The sequence below is a fragment of the Saccopteryx bilineata genome, chromosome 4, assembly GCF_036850765.1.
Source record: "Saccopteryx bilineata isolate mSacBil1 chromosome 4, mSacBil1_pri_phased_curated, whole genome shotgun sequence".
In the NCBI taxonomy this organism is placed as follows: Eukaryota; Metazoa; Chordata; class Mammalia; order Chiroptera; family Emballonuridae; genus Saccopteryx; species Saccopteryx bilineata.
In genome coordinates, this window is record NC_089493.1 from 203326629 (window position 1) to 203341732 (window position 15104).

Consider the following 15104-nt stretch of genomic DNA (forward strand, 5'->3'; position numbering starts at 1 on the left):
AAGCTTTTTAGTTTGATATAGTCCCATTTGTTTATCCTGTCTTTTATTTCCTTTGCCCGTGGAGATAAATCAGCAAATATATCGCTGTGAGAGATGTCGGAGAGCTTACTGCCTATGTTTTCTTCTAAGATGCTTATGTTTCACGACTTACATTTAAGTGTTTTATCCATTTTGAGTTTATTTTGTGAATAAGTTGGTGGTCTAGTTTCATTATTTTGCAGGTTGCTGTCCAGTTTTCCCAACACCATTTGTTGAAGAGGCTGTTTTTACTCCATTGTATGCCCTTACCTCCTTTGTCAAGTATCAGTTGTCAAGCAAGGCTATCATTTAAAATTGAAGGAGAAATAAAAAGTTTCCCAGACAAAAAAAAAAAACCTCAAGGAATTCATTACAACCAAACCAATGCTGCAGGAAATGTTAAGGGGCATGGTGTAAACAGATCAAAGTGGGAAAAGAATATAGCAAAAGAGGAATACAGCTTTAAAGAATAAAATGGCAATAAACAACTACATATCAATAATAACCTTAAATGTAAATGGATTAAATGATCCAATCAAAAGACATAGGGTAGCTGCATGGATAAGAAAACAGGGCCCGTACATATGCTGTCTACAAGAGACACACCTTAAAACAAAAAATGCACATAGGTTGAAGGTAAAAGGATGGAAAAAAAACATTTCATGCAAATGGAAATGAAAAAAAGCTGGGGTAGCAATACTTATCTCAGACAAAATGGACTTTAAAACAAAGAATATAGTAAGAGATAAAGAAGGCCACTACATAATGATAAAGGGAGCAATCCAACAGGAAGATATAACTATTATAAATATCTACGCACCTAATATAGGAGCACCTAAATATATAAAGCAGACTTTGATGGATATAAAGAGCGAGATCAACAGCAACACTATAATAGTAGGGGATTTTAATACCCCACTAACATCACTAGATAGATCCTCAAGAAAGAAAATTAACAAAGAAACAGCAGACTTAAAGGACACCCTAGATCAGGGGTTTCAAACTCACGGCCTGCGGGCCGCATGCGGCCCGCCGAACAATTTTGTGCGGCCCGCAGACTAATCCACGGGCTTACTTAATTTTGTCCAAAATATTTTGAACTTCGTGGATTAGTCTGCGGGCTGCACAAAATTGTTCGGCGGGCCGCATGCGGCCCTCAGGCCGCGAGTTTGAGACCCCTGCCTTAGATCAACTCGATGTAATAGATATCTACAGAACCTTTTACCCTAAAGCAGCAGAATATACATTCTTTTCAAGGCTCATGGTACATTCTCTAGGATTGACCACATGTTAGGGCACAAAAGTGGTCTCAACAAATTTAACAGGATTGAAATCATATCAAGCACTTCCTCTGATCACAATGGCATGAAACTAGAAATCAACCACAACAGAAAAGCTCAAAAATTCTCAAACACATGGAAACTAAATAGCAGGTTGTTAAATAACGAATGGATTAAGAATTAGATCAAAGAAGAAATAAAAAAATTCCTAGAAACGAATGATAATGAGTATACAACAGCTCAAAATTTATGGGACACAGCAAAAGCAGTACTGAGAGGGAAGTTCATAGCACTACAGGCACACTTTCAGAAGCTAGAAAAAGCTCAAATAAACAACTTGACCCTGCATCTAAAAGAACTAGAAAAAGAACAGCAAGTAAAGCCTAAATGTAGTAGAAGGAAGGAAATAATAAAGATCAGAGCAGAAATAAATGACAAAGAGACTAAAGAAACAATACAGAGGATCAATGAAACTAGGAGCTGGTTCTTTGAAAAGGTAAACAAGATTGATGAACCTTTAACTAGACTCACCAAGAAAAAGAGAGAGAGGACTCAGGTTATTTTTTTAATATTGAATTTTAAGAGTATAAATTTTGGACACATATTTCTTGCCAAGTGATTTGCAGATATTTTCTTCCATTCTGTGGGATAGCTTTACACTTTCTTGGTAGTGTTTTGTTTTTTTCTAAGTGACAGGAGGGGAGATAGTGAGAAAGACTCCTGTAAGTACCCTGACCGGTATCCACCTGACAACCTCCATCTGGGTCTGATGCTCACAACTGAGCAGTTTTTAGCAAGTTATCCTCAGCACCCAGGGCCAAGCTCAAACCAATTGAGCCACTGATTGCAGGAGAGGAAGAGAGAGAGAAAGGGTGAGTGAGGGGGAGAAAAGCAGATGGTTGCTTCTCTTGTGTGCCTTGACCGGGAGTAGAACCCAGGATGTTTATATGCTGGGTTGATTCTCTATCCACAGAGCCAGCCAGCCAGGGCCTGGTAGTGTCTTTTGATGTACCTAAGTTTTAAATTTTGATGTTAAATTTGTCTATTTTTTCTTTGATTGCTTATGTTTTTGGTGTTACGTCTGAGGAACCATTGCCCAACACAAGGCCATAAAGACTTACTCCTGTGTTTTCTTCTACAAGTTGTATAGTTTTAGTTCTTACATTTAGGTTTATGATTGATTTTGAGTTAATTTTCATGTATGGTATTAGATAGGTGTCCAAATTCATTCTTTTGCATGTGAATATCTACTTGTTCCAGCACTATTTGTTGAAAAGACTGTTTTCCCCCATTGGAATATCTTGGTGCAAATCAATTGATGATACATGTAAGGGTTTATTTTTGGACCTTCTTGTTTTATTGTGTTGATATGCATTATTATTCTTATGCCATTACCACACTGCCTTGGTTACTGTAACTCTGTAACAAGACTTTATCTTAACCTAATTTTCCTTTCTATCCATTTCTGGCATTCCTTCCCTGAAAAACTTTCTGTGGTCTGCATTGCTGCAGAAATTCTCTGACGATTGTGTCTACTTCAGTGGTTTTCAACTTTTTTACACTTGGAGACCAGTGGTAATAGAATTATTTTGGGGACTGCTAAGGCAAAAACCATCCTGAGTATAAATTAATTCACATAAGAGCATGGGGTCTACACTCTTCATACAACATCAGGGTGGTTAACTCTTTCCCAGACCAGCACGAAATTTTTGGCGGACTGAAGAACACTGCTCTCCTAAAAGATTCCCTCCCTCCCTCCCTCCCTCCCTCATCCCTGGAACGGAGAGAGATATTAGAAGCATCAATCATCAGTTTTTCGTTGCGACACCTTAGTTGTTCATTGATTGCTTTCTCATATGTGCCTTGACCATGGGCTTTCAGCAGAGCAAGTAACCTCTTGCTCAAGCCAGCGACCTTGAGTCCAAGCTGGTGAGCTTTTTGCTCAAGCCAGATGAGCCCGTATTCAAGCTGGCGACCTCAGGGTCTCAAACCTGGGTCTTCCGCATCTCAGTCCGAGGCTCTATCCACTGTGCCACCGCCTGGTCAGGCCTAAAAGATACTTTAATAAGGGTTTTACTCCCAACAGTTTACCGAAATGCACTTGTCAAGGTAGCCAGTCACATTAAAATTGCCTAATACAGTGGTAAATTTTCAATCTTAACCTTAATTATCATCAGCATTGACTTCAATCAGTATCTCTTCCTTAGGATACTTTCTTTATTTGGATTTCAGAGCACTTGAGTTTTTCCTTCTCAGTCTCCTTTGCTGGTATCTTTCCTCCTCTTTCCCCTTTACTCCTGATACTGGAGTATATCAGCAGTTAGGCTTTGCCTCTCTCCTCTGTGCTCACTCAAATGGTGAGCTGATCCAATCTTACAGCTCTAAATACCATCTACATGCTGGTGACTCCACATTTACATTTCCAGAGCAGACCACTGCTCTGAACACCAGACTCATATATTCTGTTGCCTACTAGACATGTCTACCTACATGTCTAAGAAATTGCAAATTCAGCATGTCAAAACTGAACCGAATCCCCTGTTCATAAACCTGCACATTTTCAGTCTTCCTTATTTCTGTCCTACTGGTCGCTTAGGCCAAAATCTTGGTTTTGTTTCACCATTTCCATTTCCTGATATCTCACATCATTTTGTCAGGAAGTCTCTATTGGCTTTCCCTTAAAAATACATCCAAAACTGATGCCTAATCTCCATAAGCACGGTTTGGCTAAGATGTGATCATCCTTGCCTGGAATACTGTGGTGGTGGTTTCTTAACTACTGTCCTTCCATCTACCTTTGCCCCATTTCAATCTGTTTCCCACTTAGCAGCCAGAGTGAGTTCCTTAAAACATTAAAGTCGGTAATTTCAGTACTGCATAGAACTCTTTACTAGCTTTTATTCTTCATAGTAAAACCAAGGGTCCTTGAAATAGCCTATAATTTGGTTCCTATTATCTGTCATTTCCTTACACTCTTCTCTCTCACGTATTCCTATCCCACACTCTTGTCTCCCTCTGTATGTCAGGCAGTCTCCTGACTGTGCACTGACTCTCCCCTCTGCTCAGATGACCTTCCCCCCAGTGTCTGCGAGGCTGACTTCACATCCTGATCATCTTTGTAAAATGATCTTCACTCCACCCTTATAGCCTCTTTACCCTGTTCTTTTTGTTGTTGTTCCATAAAAAATTTTTGCTTTCTTAAGATAGTCTACAATGTATTTATTATAAGAATTATTTATCTCCCATTGCTAGAATGTAAGCTTCACAAAGATTGGGATATTTACCTGTTTCATTAATGTATCCCAAGTGCCTATAACTGTTTGTGGTACATTGTAGTTGATGAATAAATGCTTGATAAATTTATGAATGATATGTATTGGCACGTTTGTTTCTTCATGTGCCTTTCTCTGCTTGGAAATTTCCATCCTTCTATATCCCTTCTTTCCTCCTATTATGCATCTCCTCCCAGTTATTCTTATTTTTGAAAGCCTTGTTTTAAAATGGTTGTCTGGGGCCATGTGTGGGGTCCATGTGGGCACCATTGTAGTGCTGTTCAGTGTGGGGTTGCCATAGCAGACCTGCAGTAGCTTTGGGTGCAGGAGGTGGTAGACTCCATGGTAGAGTCTGGAGAGAGGGATTTTCTGGAATATGCAGGGCCTCATGTTCTGGTGCAGCTCTGGCTGTTGTGCGGATGGTCAGGCGTCCATGCGGCAGGTACATGAGTGCATTGAGTGCTACCAGACGCCTCTGACTCAAGCCCAGACCCTGGTTACCAGCAAGATGGAGAAGTTCCAGGACTGCTTGGCCTAGTGTATCATGCATTGCTACAGCAAAGCCAAAGATTCAGTAGATGCAGGGAGTGAAGAGCTTCAGATGAAATGACAATTGGGGAGCTGTGTGACCAAGTGTGGATGACCACATAGACTTTATTCCAACCATGACCAAAAAGGTGAAGGAGACTGTCTCATTCATTCAGAAATAGAAGTCTTTGCCATTGGTCTTTGAGGATGAAGGTAGGAATCTGTTTAGAATGAAGAATGAGAATTTTGGTCTTTTATTTTTTACTTTTTGCGAGAGAGAAAGGGAGAGGGAGAGGGTGAGAAGCATTGACTTGTAGTTGCGTCACTCTATTTGTGCACTGACTGCTTCTCGTACATTTCTTGACCTGGGGCTCAGGCTGAGCCAGTGACCCCTTGCTCAAGCCAGAGACCTTTGGGCTCAAGCCAGCGACCATGGGATCATGTTAATGATCCTGTACTTAAGCCAGTGATCCCGCAGTCAGGCTGGCGATCCCTTGCTCAAGTTGAGGAGCCTGTGCTCAAGCTGGTGACCTTGGGGTTTTAACTGGAGACCTCAGCGTCCCAGGTCAGCATTCTACCCACTGTGCCACCACTAGTCAGGCAGAATTTTGGCCTTTCAAGCAAAGTTTGTGAATGAAGAAATTAAGGATGGCAGTGAGTTTAAAGAATGGTTCACATGCCTCTGGACACTGGTTCTTTTTGTTTTAATCCTATAAAGTGAAATGGAAAACTGGTGCTAAAAGTTGGACCTGGGAGTTTTTGAGAGCCTAAATTTTATGTGGCAAATGCTTATTCTGGCAGCAGGCATGTCCCTCAGACTAAGCCAGAGCACTCGGAGGTACCAGCAACTGACAGGTCCCTCTAACCTGCCACTGATCTGGTAGAAGGGGAGGAGACATGTTTCTGTTTGTTGCCAGTCTTCTGTTTACCAGAAGCATCACCATACCTTTTTCATAAACTAAAACAGAATCGGTGAGGTCATTAATTTAGAAGGGGAAAAATTGTTTCTGGGTCCTTGTTTTGCTTGGTTTTGTTTTATATACAGGGGCATGAAGTTGATTAAGGTGTGGAGTTTGGAGTGGTTTGGATAAGAACTTTGAAAGTTTCCTTTGGATATCCATTTCTGTCCATCAAGATGAGGATATACACTTTTAAATTTCTCACACATTACATCTTTCAGCTTGGAGATGCTCCAAAAACATGAGAGGCCATGTCACACTTGGTGTGGTATATAGATCTTCCATGCCACTGGCTGCCACGATGGCCCCAAGCCTGTCCTCAGCAGAGGGACAGGACAGCCTTGCAGTGGTACTCTCCCTCCGAGGGAAAGGGGGTTTGATTGTGCCTTATACCAATATCCAGGAATGAACAGTGACAGAGGAATTGTTGGCTGCTTAATCAAGAATGTTATAAAGTACTGGGTTTAGAAAAAACCCAGGTTTTTCAGGAATGAAACCTAAACCCAGTGTTGTTTTTATTGCTTTCTAACTTCCAGAGCCCTGCTGCGACAGTCTTTTGGCAATAGGAAGGTAAAACGTAAGCAACTTCCGGAGCCGTGGATCCTTTAAAGCAAAAAAGGGGTAGCCCCTCATTGCCAGATAGCATTTTTGCCTGGGGCCTTTGCAGCATGCAGTATTCCTGCCCCAGCTCTGGCAACTTACCATTTTGATAAGGACATTGTTGTCTTTTACCAACTATATACTCTGTCTGTTTGCTATTTTAGGACTGTGATATACTATATTTATCTAGTGGTCTGGTTTTGAAAAATAAATAAGGTTTCATTTTTCCTTCAAAAAATGGTTATATATTCTGATAAGGTTATTTTTATTTGTCTGGATCCTAACATTGGTATGTATCATTTTCACTATCCTTAATAACAAGGGAATCTGTGTTAAGCACAGCCACAGCCAGTTCTTGTCTGCTTAGTCAGAGACTGTGATAAAGTCAGCGAAAGTTGCACAAAGTTTTAGGTTTCTTTTGGACTCTCTCCACTAAGTGAAAAGGATAGGACAATGGGTCATAGAAGCTGTAAACTTTGTTTCCTTAAAAGGGAGTTCTCAGATTTCCAGGTGTCTCTGAATCACCCTGGGGAGTTTGTAAAAGTACAAATCCCTTGAAATTATAATCAGTATGTCCACCGTGAGGCTCAGAGTCTGCATTTTTAATAAGCACCAGGGATTTCTGATTCCAAGATGTATGAACACATTAAGAAGCATTGCTTTAGATGCTGAGTGTGCATAGGAACTTGATTGGTTTACAGATGGAAGAGAAAGGGAAGAAAAAGCAAGGAGAAATTTTCTTGATTAGGTGTTTAAAATATGGGAGAAAACCAAAAAGGAGAACATATATTTATTTATACACAAGAAAGACAACTGTGTACATCATGCCTTAAAGGGATCTTGACTATTGTAATTTATTTAATAATGAAACACTTTTGGAATTTCCAATGTAGAGAGTTCCAATGTAGGAACAGTCCACCCACTATTGTATTACCATGATTGTTAGTGTTCTTAATTCTATTGAGCCAAAATATGTATCTTCCTATAATTTTATTGGTTCTAGTTGAATACTCCAAATCCACATAGCACAGGCAAACACAGTAAGGTAATTTGTGTTAAAATAGAAAATAATTGGAAACAACCTAGGTGTTCATTGATGGATGACTAGATAAAATTGTGTCTGTATATGCACACACATATATACATATACTGTACACAGTGGAATATTACTCAGCCATAAAAAAGAAGGAAATCTTCCCATTTGTAACAACATTGGATGAACCTAGAAGGCATTGTGCTAAGTGAAATAAGTTAGAGACAAATCTTTTTTGATCTGACTTGTATGTGGAATCTTGAAAAACAATCGATTAAGCTCATAGATGAAGCGAACAGATGATGGTTGCCAGAGGTGAGCAAAATGGGTCAAAAGGTACAAACTTCAGTTATAAGTCATGGGCATGTAATGTATAGTATGGTGGCTGTAATTAGTAATTCTATATTGGATATTTGAAAGTTACTAAGAGTAGATATTAGAAGTTCTCATTGCAAAAAAAAGATTAACTAGATGAGGACAGATATTAACTAGAGTTACTGTGGTTATTTTGTAATATATACAAATACTGAATCATTATATGGTATACATGAAACTAACTATAATGTTACATGTCAATTATACTTCAATAAAAAATAAATTATGGCCCTGGCAGGTTGGCTCAGTGATGGAGCATTGGCCCAGCATGTGGAAGTCCCGGTTCAATACCTGGTCAGGGCACACAGGAGATGCAACCATCTGCTTCTCTACTCCTTCTCCTTCTCCTCTGTGTATCTGTCTGTCTGTCTGTCTCTCTCTTTTCCTCTCCCACAACCATGGCTCAAGCAGTTTGAGTGAGTTGGCCACAGGCATTGAGGATGGCTCCGTGGCCTTGGCCTCAGGTGCTAAAATTGACAACCTTCTTTTTTTTTATTTATTCATTTTTAGAGAGGGAGAGAAGGGGGGAGGAGCTGGAAGCATCAACTCCCATATGTGCCTTGACCAGGCAAGCCCAGGGTTTTGAACCGGCGACCTCAGCATTTCCAGGTCGACGCTTTATCCCCTGCGCCACCACAGGTCAGGCAGGTGCTAAAATTAAAATGACTCTGTTCCTGAGCAGTGGAACAATGGCCCCAGATGGGCAGAGCATCGCCCCCTGGTGGACTTGCCTGGTGGATCCTGGTGGGGGTGTATGCGGGAGTCTTGTCTCTGCCTCCTTGCCCCCCCCCCTCTCTCTCTCTCTCACACACACACACACACACACACACACAAATAAATAAATAAATAAAATAAAATAAAATAAAAACAAAAACCCTTAACCTTCATAACCGGTGAAATCTCATCTACCAAGGGAGAAGGATATATAGTTTTGCTCTGCCAGAGTTTGATTTTCATTCTGCCCCTGGTTACTTTCCTCTTAGGCTCCTGACTTGCCTGAATTTTTTCCTCTGTCTCCATCTCTGCACCTTCTGCTTTTCTCAATACTTAAGGTTTTTCCCAGGGTCTGCTAGAGCAGACATAGTTTCAGAGTTGTCAGGAGAAGACCTTATCTTACTCTGGTACATTAAGCTGTACTGGAGTGTCCTCATTTTTCTTGCAGATGGGTTGACTTTGCTTGTGTATCTGGAGTTTTAATGAGAATAAAATGAAGTCTGATATGCTTAGAAGTGCCCAGTGATGCAGAAAGGTATTCCTTCTTGGATCTCAGATTTTCCTTCCGGTATCATTTTTCTTATTCCTAAAGTAGAAGTTTTTTTGAGGGTCTATTGGTAGTAAGTCTTTGAATATTTATCATTTATCACCTTGGTCCTCAAATGTAATTTCATGGGATTTAGAAATCTATGTTGACACTTTCATCAGTTTGGCACATTCTGTTTGGGCTTTTCTTGTTGCTGTTAAGAAGTTAGCTCTCAATCTTATTGACATTCCTTTATGTAAGTTTGTGTCTTTTTTCTCTTGCTGTTTTTAAGACCTCTTGTTCTTAGGATTTGCTCTTTCACTATGATATTGTCTACATGGTATTATTATTATTTTTTAATTTGGTTGGCTTTTGGAGTTTTGAACCTGAGAATTAGTGTCCTGACATTCTGTTTGAATATTGATTTCTGCTCATTTCCTCTGTTCCCTTCCTCTGAAGCTCTTGAAGTTTTCAGACTTTGTTGTCATCTCTCTTAGCCTCTTGTGTTTTTTTGTTTTTTTTCTCTCTCTCTGCTGCATTCTGTGCAGTTTCTTTAAAGCCACTTCCATTTTTCTAATTATCTCTTCATCTTTGTGTAGTCTGCTGTTTAACTTGTCTATTAAATTTTCAGTTACTACTGTTTTCATTTTTATGAATTCCAGTTGATTCTTTTTAAGATGATGTTTCATCAGTTCTGATAGTCTCCTGTTGCTGAGTCATATTTTTATTACATACTTTTATTTTAATTTTTTTGTGACAGAGACAGAGAGTCAGAGAGAGGGACAGATAGGGACAGACAGACAGGAAGGGAGAGAGATGAGAAACATCAATTCTTTGTTGTGGTTCCTTAGTCTCTTAGTTGTTCATTGATTACTTTCTCATATGTGCCTTGACCAGGAGGCTACAGCAGAGCAAGTGGCCCCTTGCTCAGGCCAGCAACCTTAGGCTTAAGCCAGTGACCTTTGGGCTCAAGCCAGCAACCATGGGGTCATGCCTATGATCCCACACTCAAGCCAGAGACCTCAGGGTTTTGAAGTTAGGTCCTTTGAGTCCCAGTCTGATGCTCTATCCACTGTACCACTTCCTGGTCAGGCCTTATTTTTATTTTTTATTAAACATATCTATTTATATTTATATACCACATGTCTTATTTTTTAGTTTATATGCTCATGGTGCTTGTCTCCTTCTGTGTTTAAATCATGAGCCAGTTTCTTGAAGATTTTTAACTGTGAAGATTTTTTGAAGCCCAGTTTTAAGTATGTTCGTCTACTTTTGCCAAGTGCCTTAGGTCATTGCCAATCTGGGATCCTTTGAAATGGAATTTTAGCTTGGATTATTTTTTCAATGTTGGTAGTGTGAAAAGACTTCAAGTTTGGTAGGTTTATGATGAAGTATTATTTATTTTTACTCCTCCTTCCCTCCCTTCCCTTGTCCGCCCCCTCTCCCTCCCTTTTTCTTTCCATCCCTCCGTCCCTCTGTTCCTTCCTTTCCCCCTCCCTCCCTTCCTTGTTTTATCCTGAGTCAAGTGCTAGACAAGCAAATAGTCCTACTGTTTCTCTCTGTGAAGTAGCTAGTTTTCTTTTTTCTGTTTTATTAAGTGAGAGGCAGGGAGGCAGAGAGACTCCTGCAACCACCCTGACTAGGATCCACCTCGCAAGCCCCCTACCAGGCGATGCTCTGCCTGTCTGGGCCACTGCTCAGTTGCTTGGCAACTGAGCTATTAGCACCTGATGTATGGCCATGGAGCCATTCTCATGCCTAGGACCAACTTTGCCAGAACCATTTGAACCATGGCTGCATGAGGGGAAGAGGAGGAGGGGTGGAGAAGTAGATGGTTGTTTCTCCTGTGTGCCCAGATCAGGAATCGAACCTGGGACTTCCACACATCGGGTGGAAGCTCTACCACTGAGCTAACCAGCCAGGGCCTAGTTTTCTTATCCACTAAGAATGTTGCTTTTTAAAAAAAAAAATATTGATGGTCACGGAAATGGCGCCGTGAGCAGTGTGTCCGACAGCTCTCCCCTAAATCACAACAAATTTATCAACTAGAAACAGAAAAATTTATCCTCGGAGCATTCCGGAGTTACACACAAACTGATAGCGAAAGGACTGTTATCACTTGAATCTGAGAGACGAGGGTGTGGAGGAATCTACCGCAGCGACGTTCATTCAAGCCGCGAGGAAGTGCGCCTGTGGTGAGTCAGCCCACATTTGGGAGCCGCGAGCCGCCACGCGCGCCCGGTCCGGTTGGGCACCGCTAACGTTCCCAGCGGCCCGCACACAGCGAGTGAGAGTCGCCAGCCACCGGTGCCCGGAGCACCCCATTCGCGCGCGTGCCCTGGGCATTCTATGCGCCCAGAGCGCCCTACTGGCCCGCACACCCAGGTGCTCCATTATCCTGCGCCTGGTGCGATCCAGCCGCCAGCGGCAGGGCGAGCGGGAGAGGCTTGGGAGATTCTCTCCGTGGGCGGGGCACCTCACCCAGCCATTCAAGCTAACAATCAAGCGTTGGGGGAGGGGCGCGCGCAGGCAGCCTAAAATACCTTCGGAAGCACAGCTGCGACCCAATCACTGAAATTAGCTTAACCCATGAAATCTGCGCACCCTCGGTTCTAATTGATAAGATCTCTCTCAGTTCAGTGATCCAAGACAAGAGGCGTGATATTTTTTAGTGCCTCTCGCTAAAGGGGCGGGGGCAACTTCTGATTGATAGAGCCTCCATATTCAGGGATAAACGCTAACAAGAAGGACTTGGCAGATAATAAGGTCTATACTACACTAGTCGCAAGCAGAGACTAGTGCCTCTTCTTCCCTGCAAAAACAGGCTACAAAGTGTGGAAAGCCTGGGTTGAGAGGTCCAACTAAATGATAGGCGCTGAACAGTCACCTTGACAACAATTGACTCCCACCCCCGCCTGATTAAACTGGAGGCCCTGACTGTCAGAGCCTTTCCCAAAGCCTTGCACTGAGTGGGGATAGAGTGGGGATTTCCCAGCTCTTTGAGCCTCTTACGTCCCAGGCAGAAGCAGTTGCAGCCTTATAGCTGGATCACCAGGCTGCTAATTCAGAAAGGGGGGACTAGGAGAGAGAATCCAGGAAAGCAAACTCTCTCATCGTTGGACCCTGTAAACGCCAACAAGCCGTGACTACCAGCAAGACTAAAGCCAATTATATGACATTGCCATAGAATCCCATCAACTGCAATCCCTACCTAAGTGTGACACAGGGGCCGGCCTGGGGTACAGAGTCACCGATCAGGAAGAGGGAGAGAAAAGAAAAAGGAAAAAGTTAACCTCTCAAAATCAAGAAAAATCCACAGACTTCACAACTTGATCCACTAATTTTTTTGTTGTTGTTGTTTGTTTCTTCTGTCTTATTGCCTTTATTTCCTCCACATTGGTCCTTCTATTCTCTGCCCATCTTATGCTTCCCCTTTCTTGAACTACACTACCCATGAGTGTTGCATTTTATTTCTCTTCTTCATCCTCACCCTCCTTTAAGGTTATAATCCAAAACACTTAACTCTCACTCTCTCCTCTTTTGTTTTTTGTTTTTTTCTGTCTTGCTTTATTTTGTTTTTTTTCTCTTCCTATTTTATTTATTCCTTCGTTTTTCTCTTTTTCTTATTTTTTCCTTTCTATTCGTTTTTTCTTTTCTCATTTTACTTTCCTCCCATATAATCCTCAATCACGAACAAATTAGTTAATTTGGGACTCAAGGCTTTTTTTTGGCTTTATTTCTCTTTTTTGCTTTTGTTTTTTTTTTTTTTTTTTTCTTGTTTGTTTATTTTTGTGGCATTTTGGGTCCTCCCAACCCAAGGTCTCCATTGTATTTAATCTTCGCTCCACTTAATACAACAGATTTTTACTTATTATTTTTATTTTTTTCTTCTTTATTATTCTTTTTTGTTCCTTTTTTCTGGTTCCCTCTTATCCCTCTCATTATTTCTCTTAGTTGACCATCACTTACAAGCAAATCTTCTTATGCTTGTCTAAGATTTTCTTCCTTTTTTTTTTTTTTCTTTTTTTTTTTTGCATTTAGTAGGTCCCTACTCCATTTTTTTGCCCCTTGAACTCTTCACCCCAAATCAGGCCCTCCATTATAGGCACGATACTTCCCTGAGGAGGGAAGAGGAGGGAAAGAGAAGAAAGAAAAAAGGGGGAAATAATAAATTATTACTGTTTTTTTGGGGGGGTGTTTTACCTTTTTTTTTTTTTTTCTTTTTTTATTTTTTTTACTTTTTACTCATTATTAATTCTAATTAGTGCTATCAACAAGACCACCCTCAGATGCCGATAAGAAAGAGGAAATCGAATATTATGGATACAAAAGAAAGAGAGGTAACACAAATAGATGTGGAAAAATCTATGGAGAAAAGACTTAACATATTGGAAGCCTTGGAGCTAAATGACAGAGAATTTAAAATAGAAATCTTAAAAATACTCAGAGATATACAAGAAAACACAGAAAGGCAATATAGGGAGATCAGAAAACAACTCAATGAACACAAAGAATATATTACCAAGGAAATTGAAACTATAAAAACAAATCAAACAGAAATGAAAAACTCAATTCACGAGCTGAAAAACGAGGTAACAAGCTTAGCTAACAGAACAGCCCAGATTGAAGATAGGATTAGTGAAATAGAAGAAAAACAACTTGAGGCACAACAGAGAGAAGAAGAAAGAGACTCAAAAATAATAAAAAACGAGAAAGCCCTACAGGAATTGTCTGACTCCATCAGAAAGAATAACATAAGAATAATAGGTATATCAGAGGGAGAAGAGAAAGAAAATGGAATGGAGAATATACTCAAACAAATAATAGACGAGAACTTCCCAAGCCTGTGGAAAGAACTAAAGCCTCAAATTCAAGAAGCAAACAGAACACCGAGTTTTCTTAACCCCAACAAACCCACTCCAAGGCACATCATAATAAAGATGACACAAACCAATGACAAAGAAAAATTCTCAAGGCAGCCAGGGAAAAGAAGAGTACAACATATAAAGGAAGGCCCATTAGATTATCATCAGATTTCTCAGCAGAAACTCTACAAGCTAGAAGAGAGTGGACCCCAATATTTAAAGCCCTGAAAGAGAGGAACTTTCAGCCAAGAATACTATACCCATCAAAGCTATCCTTCAAGTATGAAGGAGATATAAAAACATTCACAAATACAGAAAAGATGAGAGAATTCATCAACAGAAAGCCCCCACTCCAGGAAATATTAAAGGGGGTTTTCCAACCAGATTCAAAGAACAAAAGAAAACAACACCACAAGTAACAGCTCCACCAAGAACACAATAAAACCAAACTTAAACTGTGACAACAAAGGAAAAAAAGGGGGGAGAGGATGGAGATTAACAGTAGCAAAGGACGATGAAGTGCAGAAATACTTATAAGATAGGGTACTACAATGAATATGGTAGGTACCCTTTTCATTACTTAATGGTAACCACCCTTGAAATAACCACCACAAAAACACTTGACTTAAAAAAGGTAGCAACAGAGGAAAGAAGTATGGAACACAAACAAACAAAAACAAATGATAGAAAAACAAAAGAGAAGAATCAAACTAGATACAAAACTAACAGAAAGCAATTTATAAAATGGCAGTAGGGAACCCACAAGTGTCAATAATTACACTAAATGTAAATGGATTAAACTTACCAATAAAAAGACACAGAGTAGCAGAATGGATTAAAAAAAAAATCCAACTATATGCTGCCTACAAGAAACACATCTAAGCAACAAGGATAAAAACAAATTCAAAGTGAAAGGCTGGAAAACAATACTCCA

At 40.4% G+C, this 15104-nt stretch overlaps 1 protein-coding gene and 1 pseudogene across 3 annotated transcripts in view; both read left to right on the forward strand.

Moving 5' to 3' along the window:
• Nucleotides 1-15104, forward strand: part of SCAMP1 (secretory carrier membrane protein 1) — a 132167-nt gene that overhangs the window by 49499 nt on the left and 67564 nt on the right. The window lies entirely within an intron of this gene.
• Nucleotides 4959-5280, forward strand: LOC136334036 (protein FAM136A pseudogene; annotated as a pseudogene).